General features: G+C 35.2%; 1 long non-coding RNA gene across 1 annotated transcript; it reads left to right on the top strand.

Annotated features, from left to right (window-relative positions):
• The first annotated feature begins 10,331 nt into the window (after positions 1–10,331).
• Positions 10,332–11,191, top strand: LOC127121272 (uncharacterized). Its single transcript, XR_007803373.1, has 2 exons — positions 10,332–10,790; positions 10,923–11,191. It is a non-coding gene; the product is annotated as an uncharacterized LOC127121272 (long non-coding RNA).
• The last annotated feature ends 6,648 nt before the right edge of the window (positions 11,192–17,839 follow it).

The following is a 17,839-nucleotide window of genomic DNA, read 5'->3' as shown; positions in this document are numbered from 1 at the left end:
AAGGAAAATGGAATACCAAGGTCTATCACCTCATAAGCTAGAAAAGGTTGAGTTAATTGAAAAAGGATGTACAACCACAAAGCGCTGACAACAACAGTGCTTCATTATTGAAGTGTTGAATGATTTATGCTTGCTTTATGGAGGCTTGTCAATTGCATGATTTAAATTGCACTAAAATCTATTAACATAGGCGAATACCTTGAGTAACTGGGTCATTCATCCCGTACCCAAGGATATCCTAGACAAGAATAGGAATTCTCCACTCTCATCATTCTTTGTTTCTTAAGGCTCATGGCATACAACTTGAATCAGTATTGATAAGTTGATGATACGAGATCCTGAGTGTTGATCTTGTTATAGAAGCAGACTTGACAAACATTTTATTTGAATTGTGCTAAAATATATGAATAGAGGTGAATGCAATGAGCAACTGAGTCATTCGTCCCATGGCCAAAGATGTTCAGAATGAGTTAATGGAATTCTCCACTCTCATTCATTCTCTATTTCTTAAGACTCGTGCCACACAATCTGAATGATGATTGACAAGTGTTGATACCTTTGTTATGCTTGAGAAGTAGTTCACTTTGTGAGCTATGCATGATTGATATTGACTTTGAAATTTTGGTCTTACATTTGAACCTTGAGGTCTTGAGCTCATGAGATTCAGCATATCCAATATAACTTGAGCACCATGGACTTGCCATATCAAGTGATCAAGGGATTTTTGATCACGTGAATAGGCTTGGGGGATTACAGCACAATACAAAGGATTTGGTTGACCAAAGTTTCCATTGGTCAACATTAATCAGTGGGATTAAAAAATTAATTAGGCTATGTACAATCCTAAATGAATTAATTAGTTAATGAATCATATGTTTCTAAGCAAACCCGGGCTAAGGGATCATGCAAAAAATCAGAATTTCTACCTAGGGGCAAAATGGTCAATATGTACATATTGACTAAATGGAAAGTATAATCAAGATTATTAATTAATTAAGATCTACTAATCAATAAAATATGGATACGTGATGAAAATGGAATTAGGTTATTAATAAAGTCCCTAAAATTTCTAAGGTTTTAATCGATCAGTTAATCATCATTAATTAATTAAATCACAATTAATCAACTAATTAACTTAAATCACAAATAGTTCTAATTAACCTAATAGTACCTAATCTTAATCAAACCTAAAATCTAATTAATCAAATCAAACTAAATTATATTAATTAATTCCTAATTCTAAAAATTAATCAAACAAACTAACAACAATTAATTCTTAATCATACCAATTAATTGAAATTAAAAAAAGCTCAAAAGGGTGCAGGGCCTGGAATTGAACTTAGAGGTTTTTCGTTTTGGCCCCAGGCACCAAATCCATAGTCCAGAAGGGGATAGTTTAAGAACTTCCTATACAAGAAGTTAAATGATTGTAAAAATTAAGGGTTAAGACTTGGGATATGATTTTGTTAGAAGTTAGGAATTGTAAATTACATTGATGTATATGAATGAAAGAAAAACTGATTGTAAAATAAAGGGTTGTAATTGAAATTGTGAATGGGATTATGCACATTCAAGTTATAAAATGGAGTTTGAATGAAATGTTATTGAATTGTGTATGCATTAATATGAATGACTGCTATATTTGAATGGTGATTATTGTGTAAAGCTAGTGATACGATGCAATTTTGTTAATTGTGAAAATCAATTTAACCTATTTGCTATTTCAACAAAGTCTTATGCATTGGTTAATGAGTAATTGATAATTGATTGATAGTTATTTGTTAGGTTACTTTATGTTAAGAAATTTATTGAAAAGCAAAAGATTTGGTTTGTTAATTGATAATTTTGAAGAATTAATTGGAACTTAAATTGCTAGTTGAAATCAGTTTGAATATTATTTAAGAATCGACTTGAGTGTTGAAATTTGAAATTTGTTTTGTGAAGGGTTGATTTGAAAAGGGTTTAAGGTTAACAAAAGTTAATTTGAAATGTTTACAAATGAATTGAAATATTACTCAAAAATGGTTTTGAAGGTCATTTATATTGGATTTGAAGGCTATTTTGAAATGGCTCCAAAATGTTATCTTATGTTCTTTACCTTTGTAAACAAATCAAATGGAGAAACATGGCATGAAGATGATGGATGAAGAAAGATAAAATTTTAGGTTTGCTAGATCATGTTGACTTTGGTCAACTGTTGACGAAAAAGTCAACAGTTGACTAATAGTCAACATTACCAAAAATGTTCACTTTTCTAAATATGTTTATGGAAATGTAAATTTAAATTTAAATGAAATAAATATGCAATAAAAGTTGATTCTTGAATCCATGTTTCATAAAAATGAGAAATTCCCACCAAAGTCAAATTGAAATTCAATATGTATATTATGAAGAAATTAACTAAAATGTACTAATGGAAATTGAAAGGTTATATATTAGATGGAACCATGAATGACATAGGTATATGAATGCAATAATGCCAGGTACCAAATAAACTAATAACCATGTATTAAATCAAAACCAAGTGATGAATCAAACCATATGGGACAATGCATGAATTAGGGTTAAACACAAGATTAACATGGTTACCAAAGGTCAACATGTTTAACTATTGCCTTAAGCAAATCCATAAACTAAATTATATGGATAAGGTTGATCAGACAAACAACCAAGGATCACCAATGATATGAACCAAGAACTAGGGTTACAAGTCACGTGATCTATGCAATAATGCTCCTCAAGCCAGTCAAGCCAATTGCTCATGAAATTAGGGTTTCATAACCACCCAAACCAAAATGAATACCAAAAGTCAAGAACTAGGATCTTGGATACGTAAATTAATGTCATGATGTGAACTCCTTGAACCAAGGTTCAAAAGGGCATGAAATTAGGATTTCCCCCATATGATGAGCAATATCACAATCCTCATGCAAAACCCTAGTTTTTTATTAACCGTGTGCTTTGAATCTATGATACTTGTTAGAAAGTATTAACATGAATGAATGATACACATGAATGAGGCATGAATGAATACAGATGAATCTCAAGCTATAGGTTAGATAAAAAATGAAAAGGGAGGGTAAGTTTTGGGGTATGACAGTTGCCCCTATTTGATCAACTTAAACCTGAATGGTCGAATTGCGAGAGCTTTTTGGATATTCGAGGTATAAGTGGATTAAATACCAAAGTGTCCAAAATTTTGCCCATTGCGAATGGTTATAAGGTGATATAGGTAGGTGTATATGGAATATGGAATGACAGGTAGACTTTGAGAAGTTCATCGATTTAAGTTTGGTTGAAATATTATGTGGATCATGATATGCATGCTATATGTATGTTTTATTGTTTTTATGTGACACATAAAGCCATGTATGCTAAGTAGCAACATTGGAGATAGGCTCTGGGTCTGATATGGGAACAGGGAGCCCATAAATGAATATGAAAGTTCCAAAACACCCTTGCAGACAAGGGGCTGCAAAAATGAGTCATTAGTTCAAAAACTAGAAACAAAGTCAACCACATATGTTTTAAAAATAAGTGTCATCAACCCTGAAGGCTAGGAAAAAAATCATCAATCCTGAAGATTGAGAAAGGGTTCATCAACCATAACGATCAGAAACAAAGAGGTCATAAACTATGAAGTTTTGGAAAAATATTCAACAACCATGAAGGTTGGAAACAAAGGATCATCAACCATAAAGGTTGAAAAAAGATTCAACCCTGGAGGTCGGGAAAAGGTTAATCAACCATAAAGGTCACGAACAAAAGGTTATCAAGTCATGAAGACTGGGAAAAATATACCAAGCAATCTGGGCTTTAAAAGATGCCAAGAAAGTTGGATTTTGAGGAAGGTGCCAAACAGAATCAAGCTTTAAAATATGTCATGCAGGTCTGGTTTTAGAAATGCCAATAGAATATTTGGCTTTGATTTTTCCATATTTGCACACATAGTTTCATGCTATGCTAGATGAATGATATGCATGAGTAAAGTGATGTGATTTATGCATGATAATGATTTATGTAATGGTTAAACCAGATGCTGACATAGACGGAAGTGGGCATTATGGGCTAGGATCAAGGGTTATGTGGACGTGATTCTCTAATACATACTTCAAGATGAACAGTTGTTGTCACACCTCTGGATTATGTCTGAAACATGGAGATAGCTTGCACTTGCATAGCCTGTCTACGCCCCAATCTGCTGAGTATTTGCATATTGCCCCAGTTACAAGTTATGGAGTTAGTCTCATCATCTGAAGATCTCCAGTTGGCTTTCCCTAGCGTCTTGAAATGTATCCTCTTGATTAACCATTATTGGGAGTGATTAAATTCTCGTGTTGTTGAGGTGGCCTTCTCCAATACGAGCCTTGAAGTATCTTTGCCCCTGCCCAGATGATTCAGAGAGATTTGTAGAATCTCGACATGGTTTCCCTAGATTGACTGACTCATGAAGAGATGCGAGCTATGGGATATCAGAAGAGTTGTTCAATCTTCCCATTATGTAAGCTTCCTTGATGCCAAGTGCCTGTTCGTAAGTAAAAATTCCCATTTTGAAAATGATAATTGTAATGTCATGCTCATGCAAGCTTTGAAATTCAAGTATGTTCACTAAGATTATGGCATATAGTGAACAAATCACTTATTATAATGTTATATTAGTATCAATACAAATGACAAGCAAATCTTTAGGAATCAGCTTTGACGTTATCTTATCATAATATGCTTTCGTAATAAACCATGCTTCAATTAGGTCTTTTGAGGGTTGTAACATGGTCTGGTTCACGGTTTCAAAAAGATGGGATATAAGGCTCCAAACCTATTCTAACCCACTCATTCTCCGTGATGTTATCTAGTCCTACGTTGAGTTAGCTTAAAACAAGTGTCCATCTTTTAGAAAAAGATTTTGAATAATAGCAACGATGGTTATGGAACCCAATAAGAGTTTGGAGTGACAATCACTCATCTTTTTCTTTTGTTTGCAGCCACATATTTGCTCTTGCTGAGGAATTTGTTATTGATCCTCTTTTTTATTTTGTTTTACTTTCCCTTATTTTTTCCTGGGCTGACCCTTTGGGTCTGCAGCCCACCGGAATGCCCTAAGTTTTGCCTAAGTCAATCTTGTTTTCAAGCTTTTGACTTAGCGGGCTTTTGATTTTTTCATCTTTTCTTTTTGTATTGGAGCATATCCTATGACATTTTCTTATTTGGTTTGTTGCAAGGGTCGTAACTGTCTCACTCCTTTGGTAGGTAAGGGATAATCATTCTGAATTTGTGATTCCATCCTTCTGAGAGGGATATGATATGATTGATCACTTGATGTGATATTCTCTTTCTGAAATTTGAATGCAAGATCAAACTAACTGAAGACTACCCTGCCCCTGGTTAAACATGAGGGTTTTGTGTATGTAAAGAAAGAAACTCCTACTTCAAGGCCCAAAGGGGTTGACTAAGGATTATCTTCCTTATATATCTGGTGTTTAGGGATGAACAATTCCTTACATCATCAACACGGTTTTATTCAAAAGCATACAGGTAGCGATCTTGCGCACTTTAATTGCATAATTCTCTTTTGATTTTGCTTGAGCAATAGTTTCATACTGATAAATAAAATATGCGTGAACACGAATGGATTTAATCAAAACATGCACATTTATTTCATTATTATTATCATTAAAAAATAAATAGGTTTTACAAATGAATTACAATTTAACAAACAAGAAAGTATTACAAATGCAAATGATTGAGCAATCTAATGCTACGAAGTTTGATAGGCTCGATCTATTTAGGCACCATTGCCCCAACATTAATCACTATAGACAACAGATATGCATAAGACCATAGGAACTGGATCATAGTGAGGAAGTCTTCTATCTTAATTGTAGCTTCCTTTACTGATTTGTCTCTACTTCGGTTTCTGATTGCTTTGAGCGGGCCTCTAACGTGACAGGAGACACTACTTTCAAGGAGGAAATGATAGGACACTTGCAGTTGTAATTTGTATGATATCTCTCTTTAGACTTTTCTCGAGTCGTTCCTCAATTCCAACCTAATTTGGGAAGTCCGTTGTCATGCTATCCAAGAATAACTCCAAGACCATGTCAGTTCTGTCAATGCTTTTGTCCTTTTCCATGACTCTTCGATGATTGGTGTCGGCGAATCATTGTCTTTCTGAAGGAGGAATGGATAAGGTGAGTTTTTTGGTTGACATGCATGAAATGCAAATGAATGGACGCATATGTGGTGGACGGAATGCAAATAATTATGCAACATCCATAAATTCAAAGCCTCGATGGTATAATAACTTAGGTTCAAAAGTCTGGCATATATACACCAATGCAATAATGTATGCTAAAAACATAAAACAATTCGGTTAATCTGTGTATATTGTTCGATATAGGATTAAAAGTTCGGCGTATCCATGAGAATAAGGCATGTAGAGTCTATGGTTTCCTATAGAAAGTTCTAGTCTTTAAAAGGTAGTTCCTAGAAGGTTCCCAGAGTCATCGACTCGAAATTAAAATACCCTGTCATAGCGAATTCTCGTAGGATAAAACTACTTCCAAGTGAATATAGTCTGGGTGTGGTTCTCGTGACAACCCAACGCGTGAAACACATGTGTACATGACTATCCACGAGTCTATCATGTGTGTGTACTCATCTTACGATAGAGTTTCTCTCGTGTAGCATCAACCTCAACCCAATAGAGAGTATAACAGATATCCAATATAAACAAGATTTAAAGCGATAAAGAATGCGATAAATAAAGTGAGTAAAATATAAAGGTAAACATCCAAACAAATGAAGAAGCAATCAAAACTAAGCTCGAATCCTTTTAGCGACTAGGAAGCATTCCAAGTAGCATAATATCCTAGAAGATTCACCAGCTGAAGTTGGGGATACTCAAGAAGAGATCCCTAACTACAAGCAAACTCCCCAGTAGAGTCGCCAGCTGAAGCTAGTGGAAATATACTTGAACGTATCGCACGCTTGAACATACAACTGAGTCGCCATCGAAATTTATTTATTCACGAAGGAAAGGGAAAACATCGATAAAACCTGGGAAAAGAGAAATCTGGGTAAGGAAGTCGATTATGCAAGGGAAATGTATTAGCACCCCTAACATTCGTTGTACTCAACAAGAACCGTTTTGACTGTTCTTTCTCGAATGGGTGTTATATCTAAGGTTACTCGCGAAAGAACGAAGAAAAAAGAAAAAGAATAAATATTATGCTCGGTGAGGATTAGGGCCCTCATACCTACATATCCTCATGGTACAATAAGGAATTTAGAGCTCCGTAGTTCATGGAACTAATGGTGGGAGGTAAAAAGAAGTTGTGATCAAGGTATGGTCTGAACCAAAGGATTATATGATTTGAACTCCAAAAAGGGATGAAATCTGAACCCCATAGTAAAACTGGCGTGAACCATATGTGGGGTAGCTGGAGGCATGGCGCCACTATACAGTATGGCCGAAAACAAAGAGAATTAAGTGTTTGGTTGTACAACACAAACAACTCTTGGTTCAAAAGCTGACACAAGATAGGGTTCAAAAAGATAATCTATTTGGCTCAAAGATAACAATATATCACATGGAGTGAATGAAGGTAGAATATGAATGCATCATGGAGATGGATGGAATGATAGAGGAAAGTGACTGAAGTTAAAGAATCTAGGATTTCGTAAAAGTCATTGAATGGTATAGTTTGGAACCAAACGCAAGGGTATATTGGAATCCGTAGGAGAATGAAATTTGTACCATAAAGGGAAATAAACTTATTGGCCAACAAAGAAGGAATAAAATGTTTGTGTACGAGACAACAACTCTAGGTATAAATGCGGAATGCCGCTATATCGTTATAAAAGGGTATATATAGAATTCCAAAGATAACTATATTAGGTTTCAAAGAAAGAGTATGTCCCCGGGGTGAATGGTCCAATGATTGAACGTAGATGATGGTTTATGAAAGATATGGATGGTGCCCTAAGGCAGAAGGAATAATTAGGATTGTGATCGCCAAGGGTTTGAACCCTTGCACCTACGTATTCTCATCATGTAATGAGAAAGTCAGAGCACTCATAGTTTGTGGAACCACGAAAACAAAGGAAATAGATTAGTGATGAAAAGTATAACTTGTACCAACATAATGGTGGACACAAAAAGGTGTTTGCCTAAGATACGGGGACTCATAAGACAAACATAACTTCAAGGGTTAACTGTAGTGGAAACAAAGAGAAAGGTGTTTTCCTAGGAAACATGGACGTATAAGACAAACACAACTTCAAGGGTTGGCTGCAGTGTTGTTTAGTACAGGGAATAGTATATCATTGTAGGGAACAAACGATTTGAAATCAAAGAAGAATGATATCTTAGATCCATGAAGGAATAGACTCTGAACTGAAGATTAAACATGTGTCTTAGCCAAAAAAGAAGGAATAAAGTGTTTGGTTTCGTAGCCACACATCTCTTGGTTCACAAGGTGGACTGCCTCTATATCGTCCTAAAAGAACGTGCATGGAATACAAGGAAAATTTTATTTGATCTCAAAAAGATGGTATTGATTGATGAATGGGGAAAGAATGAGGTAAAAATAAATAAGGTAGCTCGGGGAGAATATGAATCCTCGTGACTGTGTATTCTCATCGTGCAATGAGAAAATCATACATTTTGTAGTTCATCATACTACGACTGAAACAAAGGAATATAGCTTGATTGTCAGGGTACACAAACCTTCGATTCAGAAAAAGGAGTGCCAAGGTTCACAACCTACTATGCAAGGTATCACTACCGAAGTTTATAACTCTTAATGGCAAGGAACTGAACTGCCAAGGTATATAACCTAAAAGGCAAAGAGAAAGCATGTCAGAGTTTAACTCTCAAGGAAAAGGAAAACATTGCCAAGGTCCATAACCTGATATGAAAAGGGATTTCCCAGAGTCCATAACTCTACAAGGCTACTTAAAGGGATTATCAAGGTCCATAACAAAGTGCCAAAGTCTATAACTCCGTACGCATAGAAAGAGCTTGCCAAGGTCCACCACCTCATGGGGAAAAGAAATATTGCCAAGGTCTACCACCTTAAAGGCAAGAAAGACTGAATTACCTGGGTCCATAACCCTACAAGGCAAATGTAATGCCAAGGTCTATCACCTCATAGGCAAGAAAAGGTTGAGTTGATTGAAAAGGGTGTATAACCACAAGTTGCTGATAGGAGATCCTGAGTGTTGATCTTGTTGTAGAAGCAGACTTGACAATCATTTTATTCAAATTGTGCTAAAGTCTATGAATAGAGGTGAATACGATGAGCAACTGGGTCATTCGTCTCGTACCCAAAGATATTCAGAATGAGTTAATAGAATTATTCACTCTTATTCATTCTCTATTTCTTAAGGCTCGTGCAACACAATTTGAATGATGTTTGACAAGTGTTGATACCTTTGTTGTGCTTGAGAAGTAGTCCACTTTGTCAGCTATGCTTGATTGATATTGACTTTGAAATCTTGGTCTTACATTCGAAGCTTGAGGTCTTGAGCTCCTGAGATTCAGCATATCCAATATAGCTTGGGCACCATCGACTTTCCATATCAAGCGATCAAGGGTCTTTTGATCACTTGAATATGCTTGGGGGATTACAACACAATACAAAGTATTTGGTTGACCAAAGTGCCCTTTGGTCAACACTAATCAATGAGATTAAAAAATTAATTAGGCTATGTACAACCATAAATGAATTAATCAGTTAATGAATCTGATGTTTCCAAGCAAACCCTAAGCTAAGGGATCATGCAAAAAATCAGAATTTCTACTTTGGGGCGAAATGGTCAATATGTACAAATTGACTAAATGGAAAGTATAATCAAGATTATTAATTAATTAAGATCCCCTAATCAATGAAATATGGATACATGATGAAAATGGAATTAGGTTATTAATAAAATCCCTAAAATTTATAAGGTTTTAATCGATTCGTTAATCATCATTAATTAATTAAATCACAATTAATCAACTAATTAACTTAAATCACACATAGTTCTAATTAACCTAATAGTCACTAATCTTAATCAAACCTAAAATCTAATTAATCAATTCAAACTAAATTACTTGAATTAGTTCTTAATTCTAAAAATTAATCAAGCAAACTAACAACAATTAATTCTTAATCACACTAATTAATTGAAATTAGAAAAAGCTCAAAAGGGTGCAGGGCCTTTAATTAAACTTAGAGGTTTTTCGTTTGGGCCTGGGGTCTAAGGCCCAGTCACCAAATCCATAGCCCATAAGGGGGTGCGCGGCTTGAAGCAGGGTGCAATGAGAGGCAAACTCGTTTGGGCCTTAGGCCCAAACTGAGTCCAAGGCCAAACAAAAAAAAAGACTGGTCCAAGTGAATCAAACTTCATCATCCAAAACAAAAATTTCTTATAAATAAGCTTCCAAAAACGCTTATGGGAAAAAGAAGAAACACAAACGAAATTCACCAAGTCGAAAAATCGCTCATCAGAAAAAATTCAGAGCAAAAAAAGGATTGCATCTACGGCTTCTCGGATCCACATTTGTAGTCGTGTTCTTCACCCTCTATTCACATTCAATTCAAAGCATCGTGTTCATTTCGTGGATCACCATTCATCAGTATCGCGCTTTTGGATTGACGACATCGTTGCTCATCATGCGCTTGGCTCATCATCTTCTTCGTTCGTGAATTCGCCTTTGCGCACTCTGATTGAAGCATCTCAATCATTCCAAGATTTAAATTGAATTGAAGAACTCACCAATTTCGACGCGGCGACGAAAACAGGTACGAATGATTCCGATTCGCTTTATCCTTTCCCTTTCCCTTGATGGGTTTTGTTTGACAACATTCATTTGTGGTTTGTTATGTGTGGTATGGACTTGGGACTGATGTGGAAAGTTTCTTTCCAAAATGCAGGTCAAAAAATTTGGTGTAGCTTTGGACCCGTTATGTAATGGATGAAATAATTTGGATAGTTTAAGAACTTCCTATACAGGAAGTTAAATGACTGTAAAAATTAAGGGTTGGGATTTGGGATATGATTTTGTTAGAAGTTAGGGATTGTAAATTACATTGATGTATATGATAGAAAAATTGATTGTAAAACAAAGGGTTGTGATTGAAATTGTGAATGGGATTATGCATATTCAAGTTATAAAATTGAGTTTGAATGGAATGTTATTAAATTGTGTATGCATTAATATGATTGAATGCTATATTTGAATGGTGATTATTGTGTCAAGCTAGTGATATGAAGCAATTTTGCTAATTGTGAAAATCAACTTAGCCTATTATCTATTTCAACAAAGTCTTATGCATTGGTTAAAATGAGTAATTGGTAATTGATTTATTGTTAATTGTTAGGTTCATTTATGTTATTTATGTTAAGAAAGTTATTGAAAAGAAAAAGACTTGGTTTGTTAATTGATAATTTTGAAGAATTAATTGGAACTTAAATTGCTAGTTGAAGTCAGTTTGAATATTATTTAAGAATTGGATTGAGTGTTGAATTCTGAAATTTGTTTTGTGAAAGGTTGATTTGAAAAGGGTTTAAAGGTTGATAAAAGTTAATTTGAAATGGTTATAAATGGATTGAAATATTATTCAAAAATAGTTTTGAAGGTCATTTGTATTGGATTTGAAGGTTATTTTGAAATAGTTCCAAAATGTTAACTTATGTTCTTTACCTTTGTAAACAAATCAAATGGAGCAACATGGTATGAAGATGATGGATGAAGAAAGATGAAATTTTAGGATTTTTAGATCAAGTTGACTTTGGCCAACTGTTGAACAAAAAGTTATAAGTTGATTAATAGTCAACATTACCAAAAATGTTCACTTTTCTAAATATGTTTATGTATATTTAAATTGAAATATAAATGAAATAAATGCGCAATAAAAATTGATTCTTGAATCCATGTTTCATAAAAATGCGAAATTCCCACCAAGGTCAAATTGAAATTCAATATGTATACTATGAACAAATTAACTAAAGTGTACTAATGGAAATTGAAAGATTATAGATCAGATGGAGTCATGATTGACATAGGTATATGAATGTAACAATGTCAGGTACCAAATGAACCAATAACCATGTACTAAACCAAAACCAAGTGATGAATCATACCATAAGGGCCAATGCATGAGTTAAGGTTAAGCACAAGATTAACATGGTTACCAAATGTCAACACCTTTACCTATGGCCTAAAGCCAATAAAAAACCAAACTATATGGATAAGGTTGATTAGACAAACAACCAAGGATAACTAATGATATGAACCAAGAACTAGGGTTACAAGCCACATGATCAAGCAATAATGCTCCTCAAGCCAGTCAAGCCAACTGCTCATGAAATTTGGGTTTCATAACCACCCAAAGCAAAATGAATACCAAAAGTAAAGAACTAGGTTTTGGATACATAAATGAATGTCATGATGTGAACTCCTTGAACCAAGGTCCAAAAGGGCATAAAATTAGGGTTTCCCCCATATGATGAGCAATATCACAATCCTCAAGCAAAACCCTAGTTTTTTATTAACCCGAAGCTTTGAATCTATTATGCTTGTTAGAAAGTATTAACACGAATGAACGATACACATGAATGAGGCATGAACAAGTAAATATGAATCTTAAGTTATAGAATAGATAAAAAATGAAAAGGGGAGGGGAAATTTTGGGGTATGACAAACTTGTACATTAATCACTTGTTAACTTGTAAATATTGAGTGATACAATCTTCCATTTGTCAAACCATTGATAGATGGACTTGGGGTTGTATAACTTCCATTGTTCCAAATCTATTGTTAGATGATCAAAAATTATCTTCATATTTTGCATCAGTGATAAGTTATCCCTTGACGCGCCATATTTTCAGTCCTTTGACCTATGGATAGATAATCCTCAAATGTTTACCTTGTACATTTAATTAACCACTAACTATACTTTTCTAAATTTGACTTTGTCAACCTTTGTTATTGTGATTTTATCACTATTGTCTTGTGGATTATTTTATGTAATCCATACTGTTAACCATTGTTGTTATGATATTTTTATTATTATCTTGTGATTTACTTTTATGTCAATTTTATTTCACTTTAATTTACATTCAAGCACTCATTGTCATCATCATTGTATATACTCCTCATGCATGTTTATTATTTTTATTTAATCATTGTCATCATACAATTAAAAACAACAAAAACATGATAAAATTATAAGACCAAAAAGAAGCATTCATTTGTAACCAACCATTGGACTTAGAGGATTTCATGTAGAACCCTTGATTGGAGACCTTGTCCCTATTATTTTTGATATTTTTCCCTTATTTTTGGATTTCATCTGTAACTTACATTCCTGTTGTAAGAATGCCATCATTGCACTACCTTGGGGAGACATGACTGTAAGACCATTTTCCTTTGTTATCTTAGTTGGGGATATGGCTTCTCGTGTAAAAGGTAATGAGAGATTCTTAGCAAGAGATCAGTAAATTCCTAAGAAAAGGTTAAGAAGAAAGATGGACAAGTTTCACACGCAAAAGGTGACGAGAAGCTCCTCCATAAAGGATTACGGGATAAGGCTAGAAGTGAACTTCTAATAAAAAAGGTAATGAGTAATCCTTAACAAAAGATTAAGAAGAAAGATTGGAATGAGATTCTCCTACAAAAGGTAGTGAGAAGTCCTTAGCAAAAGGCTAAGAAGACGTATGAAGATGGATATGATTTCTCACACAAAAGGCAATGAGAACTCCTCAATAAAAGGCTAAGAAAAAAGCTGGAATGGATTTCTCATACAAAAGGTAATGAGAAACTCCTTAACAAAAGGTTAAGAAGAAAGTTGGAGGTGAAATTCTCATACAAAAGGTAACAAGAAACTCCTCAACAAAAGGTTAAGAAGAAGGGTGGATGCTTGTTATGCAAAAGGAAATGAGAACTTCTTAACGAAAGGTTAAGAAGAAATGATGGGGTATTGACTTCTTATACAAAGGGTAATGAGAAACTCCTTAACAAAAGGTTAAGAAGAAATGACGAAATGAACTGGTGTTCTCCTACAAAAGGCAAGGATAATCCCTTAGCAAAAGGCGAGGAATATTTGTGAAGTGAATAGAAAATGTAATCCCTTATGCAAAAGGAAATGAATGGTATCTCTCATACAAAAGGCAGACAGGACTCGTAAAAGGAAAGTATAGGATGACACAATTCTCTTGTACAAAATATATAAGGGGCTTACAACAAGTAAACTGATAAGAAAAGTTCTCGTGCAAAAGGCAAAGGGAACTTACAAAAGGTAAGCAGGTTTAAGAATTGAACTCCTCGTACAAAAGGATGAGGGGACTTTGCAAAAGGCCAATATGAAATAAGAGGTGTTTCCTTTGCAAAACGCAGAGGGTACTTAAGAAGGGTAAGTTGAAAGAGAAAATTCCCGAGCAAAAGGCATGGGGTACATGCGAAAGGAAAGCAATAGGAGATGATAATCCTTATGCAAAAGGAAAAAAGGGGAAACTTTGCAAAAGGAAAGAAAACATCATGATACCTCACAGGCACAACGGAGGAGGCGGAGTTCTCGAAATGTGGTAATCACTTTGGGATTGCCAAACATACATCAGGTGTCTTCAAAATGATCGAGAAGGGAGTAGGTCATTCTGAAGGAGAATGGCGATCCAAACGCAGCGGTATTTAAAATTTCTCCTTTAATGATCCTTACGAATGGGCATGATCAGTGATAGAATCGTTACCTCTTGTGGCGATCACGAACGTTGAACGATGATAACGCCTCTACTCAGTCCACACGAACAGATTCCTTCAATCTCAGTGCTAGCTGCTATGAATGAAGGCTTTGAGTGAGAGAGAGAGAGAAACGAAATTGCAAGAGTGATAATGCTTTTATCCAAGTGTTCTATTTATAGAACCACTTGTGTGGGCTGCAAGCTAAAAAGCCCACTTAAGTGTATATGGCCCATATCTTATAATATGCCAAAATCACTTAAGCTCGTGGTACCTTACCATATTTCGTATTCTACTTAAGTACACCGTACCTTACGATGTTCTATAATTCACTTAAGGGCACCGTACATTACGGTATTCCTTAATTACTCTATCTCTCATCAATCCGTCCTTTATGTGTGACCCTATAGGTTTTCGCGGCATTGGTAATTATATTAAATCACGTATTTAACATAATAAACAGTAAACGGTATCTAGCAACACATCACTGCTACCCAAGACACGAAAGTTTCATGTGATATGACAAATCCTTTTGTGATAATAATTATATGTATAATTACCCTTTTGCCCTTATGTCTATATTGAACACAAGGCATAGACCGTGTCATCCTTGTCCAGTTCAATATTGGGCCCATAGACATTTATCCTGTTACGCAGGATGGGAAAATTCCATCTAGGTCACTCATGTCCCTTAGCATGCGTCGTGGAGTACCCATCAACTGTCTTTATGGTCATCCAGTTACGGACAAGGTTTGATCAGCAATAAAGCACTCGACTCTACATCTAGGGTCCATAGTGGTTTCAGGTCGAAGGGTGGTATGCACCATTATCACCATGAGAATAACTTATGACACTTTGCATAAAATTCTATATAGTATTCTCATAGCGGGTCAATCCCGTATAAATATTACTCTTAATATTCATACCTATGTTTGAGACTTGATAACTCCTTATCCATGATCCATGAGATGTGATCATCAGTCTATAAACATAATAGTCTTCATGCTTTAATGTTATCCCACTTCACGATAAAGCTCGACTACGGATACTTTAAGAATAGTGTCCTTATGTTTAATGTGCTCTCATGATTAAGTCACATTTGATACATTAAACAGACTATCTATTCCAGGGACTTTATTAAACAAACATAATAAAGAAAAAGCCTTTTAATAAACAATTCGATACAAGTACCAAAAGTATTGGCCTCTAGGGCTTACACCAACAATCTCCCACTAGCACTAGAGCCAATCAGGCATACCCCTAATGCCCATAGATCTAGTATGGCCATCATGCTTCTACTGCGCAAGAGGCTTTGTCAGTGGGTCAACAATATTGTCAAGTGTAGGTACTCTACATATTTTCACATTTCCTCTATCTATTATCTCTCGAATGAGGTGATAACGCCTAAGTATGTGTTTGGATCGTTGGTGAGATCTAGGCTCCTTAGCTTGTGAGATAGCACCATTGTTATCACAATAGAGACCAATGGGATCCACAATGCTAGGAACTATGTCAAGTTCACTAATGAACTTTTTGATCCAAACAACTTCCTTTGCTGCACTTGAGGTAGCAATATACTCAGCCTCGGTTGTAGAATCAACAACTGTATCTTGCTTTGAACTTTTCCAGCTCACAGCGCCACCGTTTAAGCAAAACACATAACCAGATTGCGATCTAAAGTCATCCTTATCTGTCTGGAAGCTAGCATCGGTGTATCCAATTACAGCCAACTCTTCCTGACCTCCATATATCAAGAATGAGTCCTTAGTCCTTCTCAAATACTTAAGGATATTCTTGACAGCTACCCAATGGGCATCATCAGTGAAATTCTGGTATAGTCAGAGTTCAGATGTTCTACACGAAGTCATGACATCTTATCCAACATTGTTACTAATACAACAAGACAATTAGAAACAAATAAACCTAGTACTCATATGCACACAGTCCCAGATGTCACGACATCTGTTACTCTACCACCATGGACAGAAGAACATCCAGTTTTGTCCATCTAGTACAAAAACACAGTAGAGATCAAACATGACACTAATGTTTATAGATCCTGCCCAGTTATCAGCATGATGTCTCAACATTATTTTGAACATCATATGTTCCACCATTACAGAAGGATGAACTGTAACAGACCAACCAGTCTATCAGTAACAGCAGTCAATAATAAATGTCATAACATTCTGTTTTGCAATCAGACTGCAGGCAATGTGTCAAGTTTGTTATTCTCTTCATAAACAGACTAGAAACAGACTGAGTTATAACAGACAAAATATAGTGTGTAGAAGGTAAAAACACCAGTAATTAATTCAGAGTTAAACTCCCCCATTTACAAGTCTTCACTTAATCCCTACCCAATGCAATCTATACCTAGGAACTCCTAGATAGAAACCTCCAGTTTCCATTCCTATCATTACAATTACCATGTAATGTTTAAACAACCTGAACTTGCTTCACAGCTTCGTTCAAGAACCTAACAACTCTTGCCTACAGGCTTTGAGTTACAAATAATCTCATGCTTACAAGCACTGAGAAACACTTGGTAACCTTCCCACAGATTGGGAGGTTTACCTCACACACACCCCTAGTTTTTACATTGTTTGAGGCTTACAAAACCTAGGTTACAATCTACTATTTATAACCTAATTACCCAACTGGATTTGGGCCTTCAGAAATTGCAGCAAATCTTTCATTTGCTGTTACAGAGCTGGCAGAATTCTTCTGCATCAATCATGGTCTTCAATCTTTTATTTCCTAAAAGATCTCCATATTTGGGAACTGTATATTCACCAAATATATTTACCAAATCTTCTGATTGAATCTTCAAGATCTTCACATAGGAGATAGTATATTCACCAGATCTCCTAATTAATCACAAACCAAACCAGAATTAACTGATTCAGTTTGATACACATGTGAGATGTCACAGTCCCGATGTCGTGACATCTTACATGACATGTTGGTCCAGATGTTGAACTTCTTCAACCCAAAATATTAAAACAACAGAGGTGATTACATTATTTGTTTTACAAAATTAATGCCAATCTTAAGGTACTAATAATCTCCCCCTTTGGCAAATTTTAGCTAAAACAAATAACCCAATATGGG

This window comes from Lathyrus oleraceus, chromosome 2, assembly GCF_024323335.1.
Source record: "Lathyrus oleraceus cultivar Zhongwan6 chromosome 2, CAAS_Psat_ZW6_1.0, whole genome shotgun sequence".
NCBI lineage: Eukaryota > Viridiplantae > Streptophyta > Magnoliopsida > Fabales > Fabaceae > Lathyrus > Lathyrus oleraceus.
Note: the sequence above shows the minus strand (reverse complement) of the source record. Positions and strands in the feature narration are given on the sequence as shown.